The sequence below is a fragment of the Petaurus breviceps genome, unplaced genomic scaffold, assembly GCF_028583685.1.
Source record: "Petaurus breviceps papuanus isolate PSGF00001 unplaced genomic scaffold, PetGlider_PUasm1.0 84, whole genome shotgun sequence".
NCBI classification, from domain to species: domain Eukaryota; kingdom Metazoa; phylum Chordata; class Mammalia; order Diprotodontia; family Petauridae; genus Petaurus; species Petaurus breviceps.
This window is the reverse complement of record NW_027186645.1, coordinates 2,966,507-2,984,273: the sequence shown is the minus strand read 5'-3', so window position 1 is coordinate 2,984,273 and position 17,767 is coordinate 2,966,507. Positions and strand designations below refer to the sequence as shown.

Here is a 17,767-nt window from a genome sequence, read left to right as displayed (position 1 = left end):
AAAAAAAAAAAAAAAGAATAAGTGGTTGAACTACTAGAAGGGTATCAGATATTATACTTTCTCTCCCTCTAACCCATCCCCCAAAGGTCACAAGTCCGGGGAGCTCATTCCAGGGCAGTGACTTTCCTTGGAGCAGCCTCAAAGGTATCCCTGAGTCTCTGTCTCCTCTCTCCTCACAGTTTATTTAAGAGCATGTGAGTGTTTCTTGCCCTGGTGTCAAAATTGCTAGTTGCAGTTCTGCATATCTTAATTTCCCTGAGCCAAGTCAAAGCTTGTCTTGGATCCTCATGTGGCTGAGTATATACTCTAAACTGGTTGGCATATTATTGCATAAGTTAAACCAAGTTAGTTTGCTTATTATCAATAAGTGCCATAATTAGATCAACTGTAAGGCTTTGTTTCTCTTCCTTGAAATCCTTGACTAGTACAGTAAGATATGAGGTCTTTTTAAGTTCATAGGATAATATGTTAGGTCTGGAAAGGAATTTAGAGACCCCTTATTTTTACAGATAAGGAGCAGAGCCAAGAAGTTAAGTGATTTGCTCAATTTCTCACACATGGTAAATAACAAAGCTGGGAATGGAACCTAGGTTCTCTGATTTCTTCTAACTCCAAATCTAACACTGCTTCCTTCCCCAAAATCATACCAATAACCGGTCACCTACAACAGCTATAAATATGACCAGTCCTAGGTTTTGCAGACAAAAGCCTTCATGACCTATACAATTCGTTTGTGTTATGTGGCTAATAACAGACCCAACTTCACAGAGGCCTTAAAAGGATAAAATAAAATCACGTCAATTTCTAGGAGAGGTGCTATAAATTATTTTTCCAATGATTTTTCATGATTCTCCCCCTTTAGTTCTAATAATAATCCTCTTGGAGCTTCCAAAGGGAGAAAATTCCCCTGTAATATTCCTTAGAAATTCTTAGTTCACACTAGATACTTATTATAGAAACTTTCTGGATCCAGACTACCCCTCCAAACATGACTCCCCTTCAAGTATTCTACAGACAATCAAAATGGCTTCCTTCTTGTTGGCTCACAGGTGACATCTGGTAACCTTCCTCTATACTTTTGCACAGGCTACCTCCTATACCAGGAATGCCCTCTCTTCTCATTTCTACCTCCCCTAAGTGTCCTTCAAAGCTCTGGTCAAGTGCCACTTTCTGCATCCCCTCAGGTGTGACCCCCCCCCCACAATATCCTATATTTATATACTTTGCATGTATTTTACATTTTATATTTACTTTACATATATTTTGTTTCTCCCGTAGAATATATGCTTCATGAGGACAAAGACTTTTGCATTTTTGTCTTTGTATCTTCAGCACCTAGTGTATATCTGGAACACAGGGGTCAATAAATGAATGAAAAATGCTTGATTAAGTTCTTATTAACTGTCAGGCATTGTGTAAACTCTGGGTATATAAACTCATTTTAATTAAATGATTGAGTGGTGGCTTCAGCAACCCCAAATTAGTGCCCATTCTAAGTGGCCTTGAAGATGCTTGGGAATTTGTTTGAATTCTCTTATCCACAGGCAGAATTTTCCTTGCAGTTTATTTTCTGTCTTGCCCTACGTAATTAGACACTGTTCCTGACCTCTCTAATTCTCTATGTTTACTTGTCCCATGTGTCATACCTCATAGTTTGTCTCTTCTTAAAGCTAATCTGTTCGATTAATCTGAGAGAATGTGTTAGTGAGTGCTTAATGGCTTTAGGTGTTGTCTTTCCTGGGTCATAGTTTGCTTATTCACACGAGTTTTCAGGACACTGTGTCTTAACCTAAATGACAGTATGAATTTCAAACAGTTAGTAGGGGAACTGTTTTTGGCAGGGAGACTTTTGTTGCCTCTCGAATAAATCTACATTCCTTCATACAAGTCAAACCTAGGAATGGGCACAGTATTGTAACTGGCTGCTCCTCCTCCCTACCTTCAACCATACTTCCAAATGAAGTCATAGATTGGAAGCCATGCACCTATATTTTGTTAAGTTATAATAACATTGCGTGGGAACACAAAAGAAATTTCCCCCTTAAAGTGAATCCTGAGAAGTTACTCTCCAGACTGATAAATGCTCAGTCTCTACCCCCCGGTTCAGAAAATCAGGTATATCATTATTGTCCTTACAGACCCAAAGATAACTAGAATCAACTTTACAACTCTGTACAACAGTGACCCCTGAGCTATGCCAACATTTCTTTTTCTTCCTTTTTTTATTCTCCCTTTTTTCCCTTATTTTCTTTTCCCTTTTCCTATGTTTATAGTGCAACTTTCAATAATCGATCAAGGACCTATGATTTCATTGATGTGGGAACTCCCATCATGGACAACTGGTTGGTCTCAGAGAGGTTAAGAGATTTGTTCATGGTCACATAGCTAGTAAGCATTAAAAGTGGGCTCATAAATATATACTCAGCAACTTAATCATTGATTCAGAAGTACCCAAAGAAACTCTTTTCAAGATACAAAATGGGTGGAAGTAGAATGAAGTGTGGCTATCTATTTTTCTGTTATGACATTCTGACTTTTTAAAAATGCATCTCATTTTTTTTGTTTGTATGATTCCTTTTCCTAACAGACAGTTTTTGGTGTATGTAATATAAAATAAAAATTTAGATTTTATGATAAAAAAAAAGAAGTGGGGTCATAGATTTAAAAATAGAAGGGACCTCAGAAACCATGTAGTTCAACCTCCTCATTTCAAATGGAATGAGGACTGGCCAATGAGGAAGATCCAGTCATGGGAGCAAGGGCCTCACAAGGATGGTTGGTCACCCTGCTTCTGGAAGTATGTGATGATGCAGAATGGAGAAGCCTGTCTCTCCACTTCAGAGCATGTTTAGATATCTTGTGACTGTTTCCTGGCTGCTTACTACAAAGGTTAAAGTGTGTATACAAAAGGCACTAACCAACCAAATCTCCTCTCTCTCCCTGGCAGTTTGAGTGAAGAGGAAGATATGTTGTAGGCCTCTGGGTGGGGGTGTCCCTCTCCCACCTGGCCATCATGTAGCTTCAAAACCACACAGTACTTCTGTTGATTCTGTCCCTGTCATGTTTATTCTTTCCTATTCCTAGATGAAAGAGTACTAGAGGCAGACTAACCTTGTAAGATGGAAAACTTCAGAGAAGCCTCCACAGGTCCAGTGACAGGAGTCCATGGCAGAGACCTCTGCAGACACACAGCTGAGCAGGGTGAGAAGCAACCTGAAATGTCCAGCTCATGAATCAATACATGCAGCAACCAAGGATCCAGGGCTTGCAAGCAAGATACTGATGCCATCCACTGGCGATGTGACATTCAGAAGGGAACTCTGGGGTGAGACCCCCTTTAGGTCTGCACTCTTCCCAGGGACAGAGGTGGTAGAGAGGAGACTGTGCCTGGTTCAGGGGAATGTTTCTGTACTTCTTCCTTACCATACCTTTTCAGTAAATGTGACTTTGCAAAAGCCAGTTGATTTTAATCAATTGGATGATATTGGGGCATTGGAATCTATCCAATAGCATCAGAAAGACACTCTCCAGGAGTGGGGAACCTGGAGCCTGGAGCCTATATGTGTCCTTCTAGGTCCTTGGGTGCAACCTTTTGACTGAGTTCAAGTTTTACAGAACAAATCCTTTTATTAAGGGGATTTGTTCTGTGAAGTTTGAATGCAGTAAAAAGGGCTGTACTTGAGAACCTAGAGGGGCGATGTGGCCTTGAAGCCGCAGATTCCCCACCCCAACCCTCATGGAGTACTCTTATAATCATGAGGTGGGAAATGTAGCTGCCCTTGAGGGACTCAATTTGCTGGCAGAAGTGGGAGTCACATGCTCTGCATGGCCCTCCATTCTTTGTCATTGTGCACTGCTCAAAACAGTTTCACCAAATATCCACAGGGCTCCTTTGTGCACACTCCCAGGACTAGGCCCTCAACCAGACCAGTTACATACAAATGCAAAAACTGAGGCCCAGAGAAGTGAAGGAACTTTCCCAAGGTCACCCAGATGATGACAAAGGAGAAATTTGAACACAGGTCCCTTTGCTGCATCACACCACCTCTTTCAACTCAATCTTTCCTAACTCTTCAATATGCCAAGCAGCCACTTAGGCCTTATCCCAGCTGCCAATGGATCTATTTGGTTGTAGTACAAGTAAATATAGAGATTTTGTTCAAAACAATACAAATTACTTTCATATATGTTATATATTTAGCACTTTAAATAGCACTTTTATGGTTACAAATCCATTAACATAAATTATCTAATTTGACGATAAGCAGCCAAGTTTTATTCTACAGATGAGGAAGCCAAGGCCAAAAGAGGTTAAGAAATCTGAATAAAGTCAGTAAAGTTAGTAAATGGCAAATCTGGGACTGTAACTAGCTTTTTATAGTCAGTTCCATTCGTTACATTCTTGGCCTGTTCTATTAGCACCTTGGAGGGAATATACTTGACATGGATCCAGGTATTTCACTTTTCTCTCATAACTTCACTAAACAGGTAAGAACAAATTTCATTGAGGTTAATTAATAGATGGATAGATAGGTGAACAAATTAATAAACAAACACATCAATTAAACTGCCCTGTTAGTAGTTTGTATAAAAGGTGGAAAAAATTCTTTTTGTATCAAAAATGAATTTCTGTTACAATATCAAAAGTTTGTCTCTTTGGTGAGATCTTTTAAATCTGTCTCTAAGTAAATATGACTTTACAAGTTTTAAAAATTAAATGCAGAAGATATTCCTTGAAAATATCTATTAGACAACAAATCCTAGATTAGGATATAATATCATATTAGGGAAAAAATTAATGTCAATGGTGTTATTGTTCTTTGGTAATGTGATTTAATTTAAAATATTAGTTTGTTGTAGTTTAGAAAGTGCCATCAGTCACTCGTTCGTGAATATATATGTATATATGTATACATATATTTCTATATTTTATTTTTTTCCTTTTTTAAAAAAACAATTGATGTCTTTTTATTTACTTTTAGTTTACAACATTTAGTTCCACAATCTCTTAAGTTTCAAATTTTCTTCCCCTCCCTCTCCTCCTTTCCCCCCATAGCAGCATGTCATCAAATATAGATTCTATAGTATTTATATATTTTAAATTCCATATTTAAGGAGATTTAAATTTTATATGGCGAACCTAGGTAGCAATGTAGATAGCCAGACCTAGAGTCAGGAAGACTCATCTTCCTGAGTTCAAATAGGGCCTCAGACACTTAATAGCAGTGTGATCCTGGGCAAGTCACTTAATCCTGGTTTGTTTCAGTTTCCTCATCTGTAAAATGAGCTGGAGGAGGAAATGGCAAACCACTCCAGTATCTTTGCCAAGAAAACCCCAAATGAGGTCACGGAGAGTCAGATATGACTGAAAAATGACACAACCACAACTACAACCACCACCACAACACATTTTATATAGTAAAACTGAGCACTGCAAGACCTTACCCTCCTGAAACCTTGTCCACAGATGTCTGTCTTTAGTGTTCTACCCCAGTGGTCTGGCATCAAGAAACCTGTCAATTAAGCAAGCAAGCAGCAATTAAGTACTTACTATCTACCAGTCTAGAGGTAGTATGTGGGAGTAGACTGAGAATGGATGGTTAAGAAGACCCAGGTTCAAGCTTTGCCTCTGACATATGCTGATTGCGCATCCTGGACAAGTCACCTAAGCTTTCAGTGTCCCCAAGTAAATCTCTCTAATGAGACTACAAATAGCATTAGAAGTTGCTAACCATTTTTGATAAAGGAATTTCCTCTCCCTATAAGTTTCCTACACCTTTAAAATTATAGATCCAGTCCCTATCTCTACCTTATTTCCCAAGCATTAGCGATACAGAGAAAAAGCAAAAAGAGTTCCTGCCCTCAAGGAGTTTACAAAGATAAAAAACTGAGGGGCATGGAGGTGGCGATTTTCCCAAGCTCATACCTTACTACCTTAGTTAGGGGGCTTAAACCCAGGTCCTCTGACTTCAAATACAGAATGCTTTTCAATGAACCACTCTGCTTCTGCAACCTTCCCCACCTCCCTCCCTCCATTCCTAAAAGCTCTATGTGCCCCCCCCTATAAGCTCTATGGCAAGATCCTTATACCTCTTAGTCAACTCATTCTCACAAAGAAGGTGACTAGGCCGGATATCCAGTAATAAGGTTTATTGAGTAGTTCAAAGCTGATTAATATGTGACCAGGAAAGAGATAAAAGGACAATTTTAGTACAAGATAAACACTTACAAAGATATTAATATCCTGATAAAGTTAACATGACTTAAAGGCATTATTGCATTTATGATTCAGCTCATTTTCTCCCAGACACTGCAGCAAGTATTCCCTAGCTCCAAAGCAGAAAAGGCTTCTTCTGAAGCAAAAGTTATTAGTTTGTGTGTCATTGATCCCTTTAGCAGTCCAGTGAAGCCTGTGGACCCCTTCTTTGAATAATGTTTTTAAATATGTAAAATAAAATACATAGGACCAAAAAGGAAACCAATTACACTGAAATGAAATTTTCAAAATTACCCCCTCCACCTCTCACCAAAAAAAAAAAAAAAGAACTTCATGGTCTCTAGGTTAAGAAACTCTGTTCTAGATTCTCTCCCTTCAGTATTTACTCCCAGAACTCAGCTGTATCATCCAAATGACTCTCAACCTGTGAAACTGCCAACTACCAAAGTTTTCTACAAGTAGTGCAAAGAAAGTGACCTGAGATGATGTTAGAAGGGAGAGCTGGGAACTCAGAAGGGAACAAGGGTATAAAGAGCTGAACAGTCTAGTGACCAAGGTGTATAAGGCTGCCCTACTCTGAGGGAGAGGGAAACAAATTCTCCCACCCCTTATATGACAAGCTCAAGGTTGTTTTTCCTCCAGGGATTTATGAGCTCATGGTCCAACCTCTGAACTTTTAATAATTAATTGGGTTGAATATAATTACTTAGGGATAGGAACTGAATATGTGATTTCATTGATATAAAGAACTACCAGATGAGGGAACTCCTGCCAATGCAGGTTGGCATCATCTTGGTAACTTATAGTCATAGAAGCTTACCTAGAACAATGGGGTCAAAGTCAAATAGAAGCAGGGCCACTAATCTGTACATAAGGGTCCAGGAGACCTCATAGCAATATAATTTTAAAATATAGTAACTATGTTTTATTGTATTTTGTTAAATATTTCCTAATTACAATTTAATCTGATTTGAGGAGCACAGAGCCTCACTATTTGACACCTCTGGCCCTAGGGTACTAAGAAGTAAAGTGACTTGGCCAGAGTAACACAAACCAATATGTGTCTTATGCCAGACTTGAAGCCAGGTCTTCCTGGTTCTGGGACCAAATCTCTAAGTATTATATTCTTACTGTCTCTCATAAAGTTATGTGGACTAATAATTTTTTAAAAATAATATCTATCTAGCTGAGGAGTCTTGTAAGTATATATATATATATATATATATATCAGTTGGTCAAAAAGCTTTTATTAAGTGCCTACTATGAGCCAGGCACTGAGAAAACAGACATAAGTGACATAGTTTTTGCCTATATAGTCCTTCCATCCCAGAAACTCATTTTTCTCCTTCCTCTACAATCACAGTACAAAAAGGCACCCTCCCCAGGGGTGCAGAGCTTTCCCAGGGTCATATGTAACATATCAAAGTCAAGAGGTTTTGCTAGTATTAAATTAAACTTCTGACCTCTCCTGGATGTCTCTTGGGATATTGTTTTAATCAACACAGCTACTCAGATTCCCAATCTAAGTGCCAAAAGGCACCGATCTTTTGAAGCTGTTTCAAAGTTAACCATTAAATCATTAGGCCATTCAGAGGCATTCCTAGGATTGTTTTGGAGAAAAGCAGTAGACTACACACACATGATCTTCTTTCAAAATGGTGCTCTATATCTGGGACCCCAGGAACAATAAGATGATATTATTTAGGCAGAGTAACCAGGGGGTTCACGTACTATTGGTGGCATCATCTGTTCAGTATACCCCTACCCAAGCATGTGTTCTATAGGGTTCTGATCCAGCCTGTTAAAGATAATGTAAATCCATCAACAACAAGCATTTATTAAGCTCCTACTAGGTACCAGGCATTGTGCCAGGCAAAAGGATTGCAAAGACAAAACTCAAATAATTCCCACCTTGAAGTTTAATGAAGGTTTCTTTTCTCCCTCTACTTTTTCTTCCCTCCTCTCTCACTCCCTTTTACTTTAATTTGCCTCCTTTTCTCCTTTCCTCTATCCTTTATCCTTCTCCTCTGGCTTATGTCTTAAGTCCTCAGTGGCCTCAGTAATAGCCAGGCTTACTGCTTTGTTGTTGCTGTTCAGTCATTTCAGTCATGTCAGACTCTTCATGACCCCATTTGGGGTTTTTTTGGTAAAGATAATGGAGTGGTTTGCCATTTCCCTCTCTAGCTCATTTTATACATGAGAACACTAAAGCAAACTGGGTTAAGTGACCTACCCAAGGTCACATAGCTAGTAAGTGTCTAAGGTAAGATTTGAACTCAGATCTTCCTGACTCTAGGCCTTATCTTATCTCCACTGCACCACTTAGGAGTCCCTGCAGCACTGAGGAATAAAGAAGCTATTGACCCCTGTTCTGATATTGGAGGTACATTAGTTTAATTATGAACCTGGGCTCCAACATGGGGGACATATTTTCTCCCCAGATGGAGCCCCTTCCACCTTTCCTAACAATGCTTCACTGACCTATGCTTCTATGTTGGCGTGACTGCACTCAAGGCTACCACCCTGGGTACAAATGCCATGGCAGCTCTTTCTTCTTCCTTTGCTATCCTCCCCAACCAGTTCTTCTAAGATTTTGGATCCCTCACAGGACACTCTGAACCACTACCACAACACTCATCACTAAATTTGCCCCAAGTACCAGGATTCCTAGTTATGGTTCTGGCCTCAGGCAGGAAATCTGACCAGAAGCTTTTGAGGAACTACAAAGAAGGTAATGACTAATTTCAGCAAGAATTTACATCTCTGTGAAACAAACCAGTGCAAGCACAGTTAAAAAGGTTGTCATGGTTGTTGTTGTTTAGTCCTGTCCAACTCTTCATGATCTCATGGATCACAGCGTGCCAATAGTGTCCGTGGGGTTTTCTTAGCAAGGATACTGGAGTGGTCTGTCATTCCTTTTGCTAGTGGATTAAGGTAAAAAGAGATGATATTAAGGATTAAGGTAAAAATTAAGTGTAAAAAAAGTTAAAGAGAGTTAAAAGTTTAAAAGAGTTAAAAAGAAGAAAGAAAAGAAAAAGGGGCAGCTAGGTGGCACAGTGAATAGAGCACCATCCCTGGAGTCAGGAGGACCTGAGTTCAAATTTGGCCTCAGGCACTTAACACTTACTAGCTGTATGACCTTGAGCAAGTCACTTAATCCTAATTGCCTTGCCTTCCCCCATCCAAAAAGACCAAAAAAATAAAAAGAGAGAGAGGTTAAGTGATTGCTAGTAAGTGTCTAAGGCCAGATTTGAAGTTAGACCTTGCTGAATCCAGGTCTAGTACTGCGTCCACTGAGCCACCTAATTGCCTATAAAAATTTTTAGATGGTACAATAAATTGAGTACTGGAGTTGGAGTCAGGAGGACCTGGGTTCAAATCCTGCCTCAGATACCTCACCCACTTTCTATGTGACCCTAGACAAGTCTCTTCACTTCTATACATGTTTCTCCATCTGTTAAACCTTGCCTCCCAGGGTTATTGTGGGGATCAATGAGATAGCATATGTAGAGTGTTATGTAAAACCTTAAAGTGTTATGTAAATGCTAGTTGTCACTTTTCTCATTTTTATTCTCAATTGCTTGAGGGAACAAGCAACCAGTCTAAAAGAGTTATTAACCAGGCTGGGATAATGAAAGAGATGTCACAGAATTTTGATTTTTCTCAGATTGAATCTAGAAATTTGGCAACTGATATGGCTAGTCAAACTTTCCTCCACCTTGGCCCTGTTCTCAGTCAATACCCTAAATAGTAAGCAGGTAGTAACAAAGGTGGGCAGCTAGATGTCACAGTGCTTAAAGCATCAGGCCCACAGTCAGGAAGACCTGAATTCAAATCTGGCCTCAGACACTTACTAGCTGTGGGACCCTGTTTGCCTCAGTTTCTTCATCTGTAAAATGAGCTGGAGAAGGAAATGGCAAACCCCTCCAGTATCTTAGCCAAGAAAACCTCAAATGGGCTCACAGGACTGAGCAATAGCAACAAAGGTGTAGAAAGGCCCCCAAGCAGCCTTTATTTGGTATGGAAGCCCAGAGGCTGAAGGACACTGCAAGAGACCGTCCAGTTATCTGGAGCCTCTTCAACAAACAAAATGAACAGAATGTTATCAGTGATGCCTAAAGCTTCATAAAACACTGAGTTTACATAAAATACTCATTTCAGCTAAGCCTTGTAAAAGTATGGGAATTACTCAATGATTAAAGGTCAAAGGCTCAGCATTTTGAAGGTCGGTGTCTCGTGTGGTTGTGGTCTGCATGGAGAAAGTGCCAAAACACTTGAAGAACAAGACAGAGTCATATCAAGGAGAACAGTATCTACTAGCTACCTCATTTTTTTCCCCAAAGGAAACCTCAGGCAAATAGACACTGCATTTTAGCTGAAGAGTTATGCATTCCACCATTTACAAAGGATAATGGGAAATTTCTGAAACTCTTGCTTTGGGGTCCAAGATGCCAAACTATAAGAATGAGTAGCTCCATTATTAAATGTTCATTTTAACAAATTTCCTAGTTAGAAGAAATCATACATAGATATCTCAAATCAGGACTAAATTACCCATGGAGAATTCAATTCAATTCAATTCAACAAGCATTTATCATTTACTACAGGAGCAAGGCACCCTTCTAGGTCCTGGGGAGATAAGGAAGAAAAATGACACAACCTTTATCCTTGAGTTTACAATCTACTAGGGAGGCTATGAAATGTATTCCCAAAGGCCAAAGGAGAGATTTAAACAAAGTGCTCCAAAAAAAAATTGGAGAAAGGAGATTATTCTCACCTTATCTCCCATATTAAAACATGTGCTCCTTGAGGTCAGGGGCCGAGTTTTTTCCTTTCTTTATGTCCAGCACTTAGCAATGTACCTGGCACATAGTAAGTGCCTAATAAATGCTCGTTGACTGACTGACCTCTGGGATTGGGAAGGACTATCTCACAGAACAGTGACACCTGAGCTGGACTTGGAGGAAAAGAACAATTTCAACAGGTATTGATAAGAACATAATGTATTCTATGTATAGGGGACAGGCTGGGTGATTGCACAGAGATAGGACGATGCAGGAGAAAGAACAAGGAAAAATCATTTCAGTTTGGCTCTATGCATAAAGGAAAATATGTAAATTCCAACAAAATAAGTTTGGATTTTGGAGGACTTTAAATGGCAAACGAAAGTATTTGTGCCTTACTCAAAAGGCAAAAAGCAATTCCTGAAGGTTTTTCAGTAGGGAGACTAAATACAGTCTGGCTTGCACATTAAATAGATTATTTGGGTTTAAAGGATATATTCGAAAGGCAAAAGTAGTAAGTATCTGAACTAGGATCTTGATGGTATGAGTGGAGAAGAAGGAACGGGTTCGAGAAAGAATATGGAATAGAAAGGACAGGACCTCAGTGACTGGATATGGAGTGAGTGAAAGGAAAGTGGGATACAATTCTAAGGATTTGAGCCTGGGTGACTGCAAACTGTGGTACCATCCCCCTCAGAATAGGTACGTTTGGAAAAAGGGTGGGTTTGGAGGTGGAAAGATATTGAATTTAGTCTTGGACATTCTAAGTATGTAGTTCCAGGAGAAATTAGATGCAAATATCTCATAGTCAGAGGGACTAGAAGTCAAAAGAAAGATAAAGGCTGGATAGAAAGTGTTGGGAGGCCTCTGCCCAGAGGTGGTAATTTAAGCCATGGTAACAATGAGATCAGAAAGAAAAATAGCACAGAAGGAGAAGAAAAGAAGGTCTGGGACAGAGCCTTGGAGAAGGTGGACATTGAGAATGGAAGGTAGATGATGAGCCACACACACATTATGCCTATGTGAGAGGTTCCAAGATAAAGTAAATAGAGAACCAACCTCAGAATCAGAAAGAACTGGATTCAAGTCTCCTACAAGTATATTCTGTGTCCCTGGGCATATTATTTAACCCCTCAGTGTCCCAGGCAACCCTCTGGTGCAGAACTGTTGGGTATATGCTTTGGTAGAAAGAGATTCCTTACCAGGAGGTCTCTACACCAGGGAAATCATAGATCTCAACCAAAAAAAAAAAGGTTGTTTTTTTTTAAAGTCTGGCACAGTGCTAGGTGCTAGGGTTACAAAGATAAAAAATGAAACAATTCCTGACCTCAAGAAACTTACATTCTATTGGGGGAAATAAAATGTAAATATAAAATATAATATATAATGCAATGGGGGGGGGGTAAGGGATAATCAGGAAGGTCCTCACCCTTCCAAAAAAAAAAACAACAAAGTGCTCTGGCTAGAACATAACCCATGGAACATGTGTGGAGCTCAATTGAGCTCTCTTGATCACTTCCAGGTTCATATGCTCAGCAATGAAGGACATTGGGATGATTCAGCAATCCCTTAATCCCTATGACAATAGCCGGGGTCCAAGGAAAGATACTATGTCAAAGAGAATCAGCCGCTGAGCCAAGAAGTGGTAGCCTATTCAATAGACTTTAAGGGATCTAGACTCCAGAGCTCTTCCTCTTTCTCTCCTCTAAGCTTGCGAGGACTCCTTGACAACTCTCCCCCTTGAACTTTCTGTGAGGGAAGGGAGTGCCCAGGCAGCTAGAGGTGATCCAACAGCAGTCTGAGACGAATACTTCCAGCCTTAGAGGTAATCTTGTGAATTTGAGAGGTGACAGATTCCTGGGTGCTCCTGTCACTGGTGGTTGCATCCTGGGACAGGCACATACTGTAATGCTTCGTTGAAGACATTATTACTACCAGGACCTGGTCTTTAAGGAAATTGATTAGAAAGTATGGAATCCAGTTAGCAATGAAATGACCATTCAGCAGACCCACAAAATACCTCATGAGTTAGTATTTGAAGAATTAATCTCCTGGGAAAGTAAAATAGAGTTATCAGTTCTTGTTTTCTGTTTTTAAATCTTTGTCAATGAATGTTTGAGTCCTTTGTATTTTAGGCATTTTTTGTGTGTAGGAAATAAATAGTCATCTCTCATATTTGATGTACATTGTACACTGAGTACATTTCAACTCCCTTTTGGCAAGACCCTAGACATGAGCCAACCTAAGCTTTAAGTGATTTTCCCTAGGACTCTGCGGTACAAGCATAAAAAATCATAGAGAAAAAAAAAAGACAGAAAAAAAAGACCCTGACCCTTTTCTTTAGAGCCTCCTTCCTAAACCCAGTCAGTGGAGGGGTGCAGAGTAGGGGTCCCTTCATGGGAGAAAGTATCCCAACCTACCTGAGCCAGCAGATATGTTGTTACATACAAAGTAATTTGGCGGAGGGGAGGGTAAAGAGTTCTACATCGAAGAAGATCAGGAGTAGATAGTTCTTGAGCTGAATTTTAAAGGGAGCTAGAGAGTCCAAGTATCATAGGTAAGGGAAAGCATTCTAGGCATAAGGCACAGCTCACAAAAAGGTAAATTAGAGGCAGAATACAGAATGCAGTGTCTGGAGAACAATAAGTGGTTCAGTTTGACTAGAACTAAAAGTGAATGAGAAATCATGAGAATAATCTGGGAAGATAAATTGAAGCCAGATTGTGAAGAGCTTTAAATAACAGAGATGTTTAATCTTATTCTAGGAACAATGGGGAGCCATTGAAGTTTCTTGAGCAGGGGAATGATATGGTTAGACTTGTGCTTTTGAAATATCAAGTTAGCCGCTGTATGGATTAGAGAGGGGAGAGATAGGAGTTTAGGGACACTAATTAGTAAACCATTGCAATAGTTCAGGTGAGAAGTGATAACATACTAACTAGAATGATAGCCATGTGAGTGAAAAGAAGGGGATGGATGCAAGATACATTGTGGTCATAGAAATGACAAGACTTGGCAAATGATTGAATTTATGCAGAAAGAAAGAGAGAAAGAGTGAAGAGTAGAGGATAGCTCCAAAGTGTCTAGAGTGACTGGAAAGACGGAGCCCTGGATGGAGATCAGCAAGGTAAGAAAGGATCAGTCGGGTTTCACGTGAAAGATGAGTTCAAAGACGGTACCAAGGTTCTAATTAGGACTAATTAGAATGGTAGTATGATATTGTGTACCAGAATGAGAGAAACATAGGTACTCCAACAGGAGATTGCAAGTGAAATGTTATAGCACTAGAAAACAGATACTACCACTATATTCAGTTTAGTCAATATTTAATTAAATATATGGTCAGGTAGCTAGGTAGACAGTGGATCAAACAATGGACTTGGATTGACCAGGACTTGAGTTAAAATCCAGCCTTAGACGCTTACTATCTGGGTGACCCTGGGCAAGTCTAAACACTAACTGCCTCATTTTTCTCAACATAAAATGGGAATAATAAAACCTAAATTCCAATATTGTGGAAAAAATTAAATAGTACTTCAGAAGTGCTTAAAGTACTATATAAATGCTAGGTACCATCATTATGAAGTACTGTGTTGGGCACTGGGAGAAATATTCAGTTTATGCAAGACAGAATCTCTACTTTCATGAAGCTTGTAGTCAAATCAGTCCAATATCTGTAAGTGGCCCTATGGAGTTTCACTAGCTAAATAATTGGAAATATATGGAATAATCTGCTGCACAAATTCGTTAGTTTATTATCTCAAGTGATGCCTAGGAAAGAACCAATTCAAGAGAATATAGAGATCTTGCAGAGGTGTAACTAGGGCAGGAAATTTTAAAGGGAACTGTCAGGATATATACTCCTTTTGTATGAGGCACATGTGAACATAGCACCAGGTTATCAAGTATAATTAAATAAAATAGGAAATTATTTGATAGTTTTTCCTTCCCATCCCCCATCTGATGGAACACACTCCCAAATGAGCTCTTCTCTGTCAGTCCCTTACCACTATTAGTCTAGTGCTGACCTGGGCTCTTTATTCCTACCTCACACACATCTTTGTTCTCCAATCACCAGAGCAGTGTCCCATATTAGATAAAGCATTGAACTTGGAGTCAGGAAGAATTATGCTCACATTCTGCCTCAGAGACTTATTATCTGGGTGACCCTGGGAAAGTAATTTAACCTTTATGAGTCTCAAGTTCCTCCTCTATAAAATATAGGGATTGGACTTGATGGTTTTGGAGAGTTCTTCTAGTTCTAAATTTATAATTTTGTGATCCTGTGATCCTGAGGTCTGAGGTTTCTCCTTGAGATCTCTTTACTTCTTAGAGTAGGTGACAAAAAGGTCGGAAAGGTAGGGTGGTGTATGTGTGTGTGTGTGTGTGTGTGTGTGTGTGTGTGTGTGTATTGGAGGGGAGGGGTCGAATGTGTCCATATGAAGTTTGAACTTTACTCAGTGGAAAAACAGAATCTTTAAAAGATTGTGAGCAGAGGAGAGAAATGGCCGGACCTGTGCAAAAGGAAGGAAAATTTGAGGCAGTGATTTTAAAGATGGTTCAGAGGTAGGAAAATGGAAGGGAGGAGAACTATTAGGAAGCTATTGTAAAAGTCCAGGCAGGTGATAATGAGGACCTTTACCTGTACTAGAGTGGTGGCAAGGGATATGCAGAAGTAGAATTGACAGAAGCTGGTAACTGAATATGAGAGGTGAGGGGATGGAATATTCAAAGATAATACCAAGATTTCAAACATGAGAAACTGTGTGCAAAGGAAGGTATAACTAGTAGAAATCAAAATCAGAAAAAAGAGCAGGGTTTGGGGGAAAGAGAATAAACTCTAAGCTCAGTTGAGAGCGTGCAGAGTTTGAGGGGCTTGTAGGTAAAGAAATGTTTGCTATATGCAGTTGGTGATATATTTCTGGAAATTCATAGAAAATAGAGAAAGACTGGGCTGCATCTGGAGTCAACAAACCAGGGCTCCCATCTCAGCTCTACCACAAGCTACATGACTTTGATCAAGCTAGCTACCTTCTCTAGACCTCAGTTATCTTGCCTGTAGAATGAAGCGGGTGATATTTAAGGTTCAGTTCTAACAAGCCAAATGTCTATGAGGGGATCACTGAGGCCAAGAAAGGAAGTGAGATTAACAAAGTAAAGAGAAGAAAAAGAATGAAGTCAAGTTCAGAACCTAGAGGGATGTCAAATTTAAGGTATTAGAAAGGAGTAGCTAGTAAAGGAAAGAGTAAAGGAATTAGCAGAGGTAAAAGGAAACAATGATAGTAATGTGTCTCAAAGGAAAGGAGAAAATATCCTATTGGCTCTGGAGGCAGAGAACCTGGGTACACATCCTCCTCTGATGCTTACTGCCTGTGTAACCTTGGGTAAGTCTCTTAGCCCACCTGGGCCTCAGTTTCCATATTTTTAAAATAAGGAAGCTAGACTAGCTGACCTCTCTAGTGTCTTCTAGTTCTATATTTATAACTTGTAAGGAGTGAAGAGAAATAGGATGGTAGGTAATGAGGTAGATGAGTCAAGAGAAGGCCTTTTCTTCTTTTTAAGGACTAGGAAGACTTGACCATACTTATAAGTAGATAGAAAAGATATTGAAGACTTTTAAGACAGAGGGAATGATTGCTGCAGTAAAGTCCTAGAGGAGGAGGAAGGGAATAGGATAAAGACCCTAGTAAAAAGATTTGCCCTCTCTGAGACAGAAGAAAATGGATGAAGATGCTGAAAAGTTTTAAAGAACAGAGTTGAGTGCACTGCTCTTTTGTGGTATCAGACTTCTCAGTGAAGTAGAGAGCTAAGGGATCTGTTGTAAATATGGGGTCTGTGGGCTGTGGAATTGAAGAAGGAACATAGCAAGGTTTAGAATAGATATTGTGGGAATGAGATAAAGAGTCCGTAAGAATGGGTTTTTAAGGGGATTATTAACCTTTAAAGTCAATGATACCAGATACCACTGTTAGCACATATATTTGATTGGAATTTAAGTTTTAAATAGCAAGGAGACAAATCTTAAACTGATATTTCCGAGAAGGTTGCTAAATGTACTGTTTCCAGAAGATTTTTTTGTTTATTTTTTTTTTTCAAATTACCACTTCATGAAGCTTGTAGTCTAGTAGGAGACATACACAAATCACTCAAAGAGTTGTAGTGGCTTTATGGAATTTCAGTAGCTAAGTAATTGGAAATATATGGAATAATCTGTTGCACACACTGGTTACTTTATTATCTCAAGTGATGCCTAGGAAAGAAACAGTTCAAGAAATTATCCTCAAGGGGAAACTAGGTGGCACAGTGAATAGAGCACTGGTCCTGGAGTCAGGAGGACCTAAATTCAAATCTGGCCTCAGATACTTAACACTTACCAGCCGTGTGACTTTGGGCAAGTCACTTAATCTCAATCGCCCTTCCTTCCCCCCTCCAAAAAGAAAAGAAAAGAAATTATCTTCAAGTCAACTCCAATCTTGAAACTATTGATTTAACAGAAATATAAGCTAAAGTTTCTACCAAATCCCTAGATCATCAACTCTTTAATAAGTTATGTTGGGTGAATTTCTTATTGTAGCTGAGGTTGGAACAAGTTTATGGGAGCCAATCCAGGGAACATGTCCCATGAATCCCAAAGTTCCCAGGGAATCTCTAATGCATGATCCCTGGGATAGCCCCAAACACCTATTCCTGCATATATGCTCGCCCCGCCATACAGTATTATTTTCTTCCTACTCCCAAGTTAACATGTGTCTCTCAACTAAAAAAA

At 39.5% G+C, this 17,767-nt stretch overlaps 1 long non-coding RNA gene across 2 annotated transcripts in view; it reads right to left on the bottom strand.

The window, feature by feature from the left end:
- The window catches only part of LOC138176254 (uncharacterized), a 110,779-nt gene that overhangs the window by 71,003 nt on the left and 22,009 nt on the right, over nt 1-17,767 (bottom strand). For both annotated transcript variants that reach the window (XR_011172199.1, XR_011172198.1), the window contains 2 exons: nt 5,446-5,513; nt 3,112-3,213 (listed from right to left, as the gene is read on the bottom strand). This is a non-coding gene — a long non-coding RNA (uncharacterized lncRNA). The remainder of the gene's footprint in view (nt 1-3,111; nt 3,214-5,445; nt 5,514-17,767) is intronic.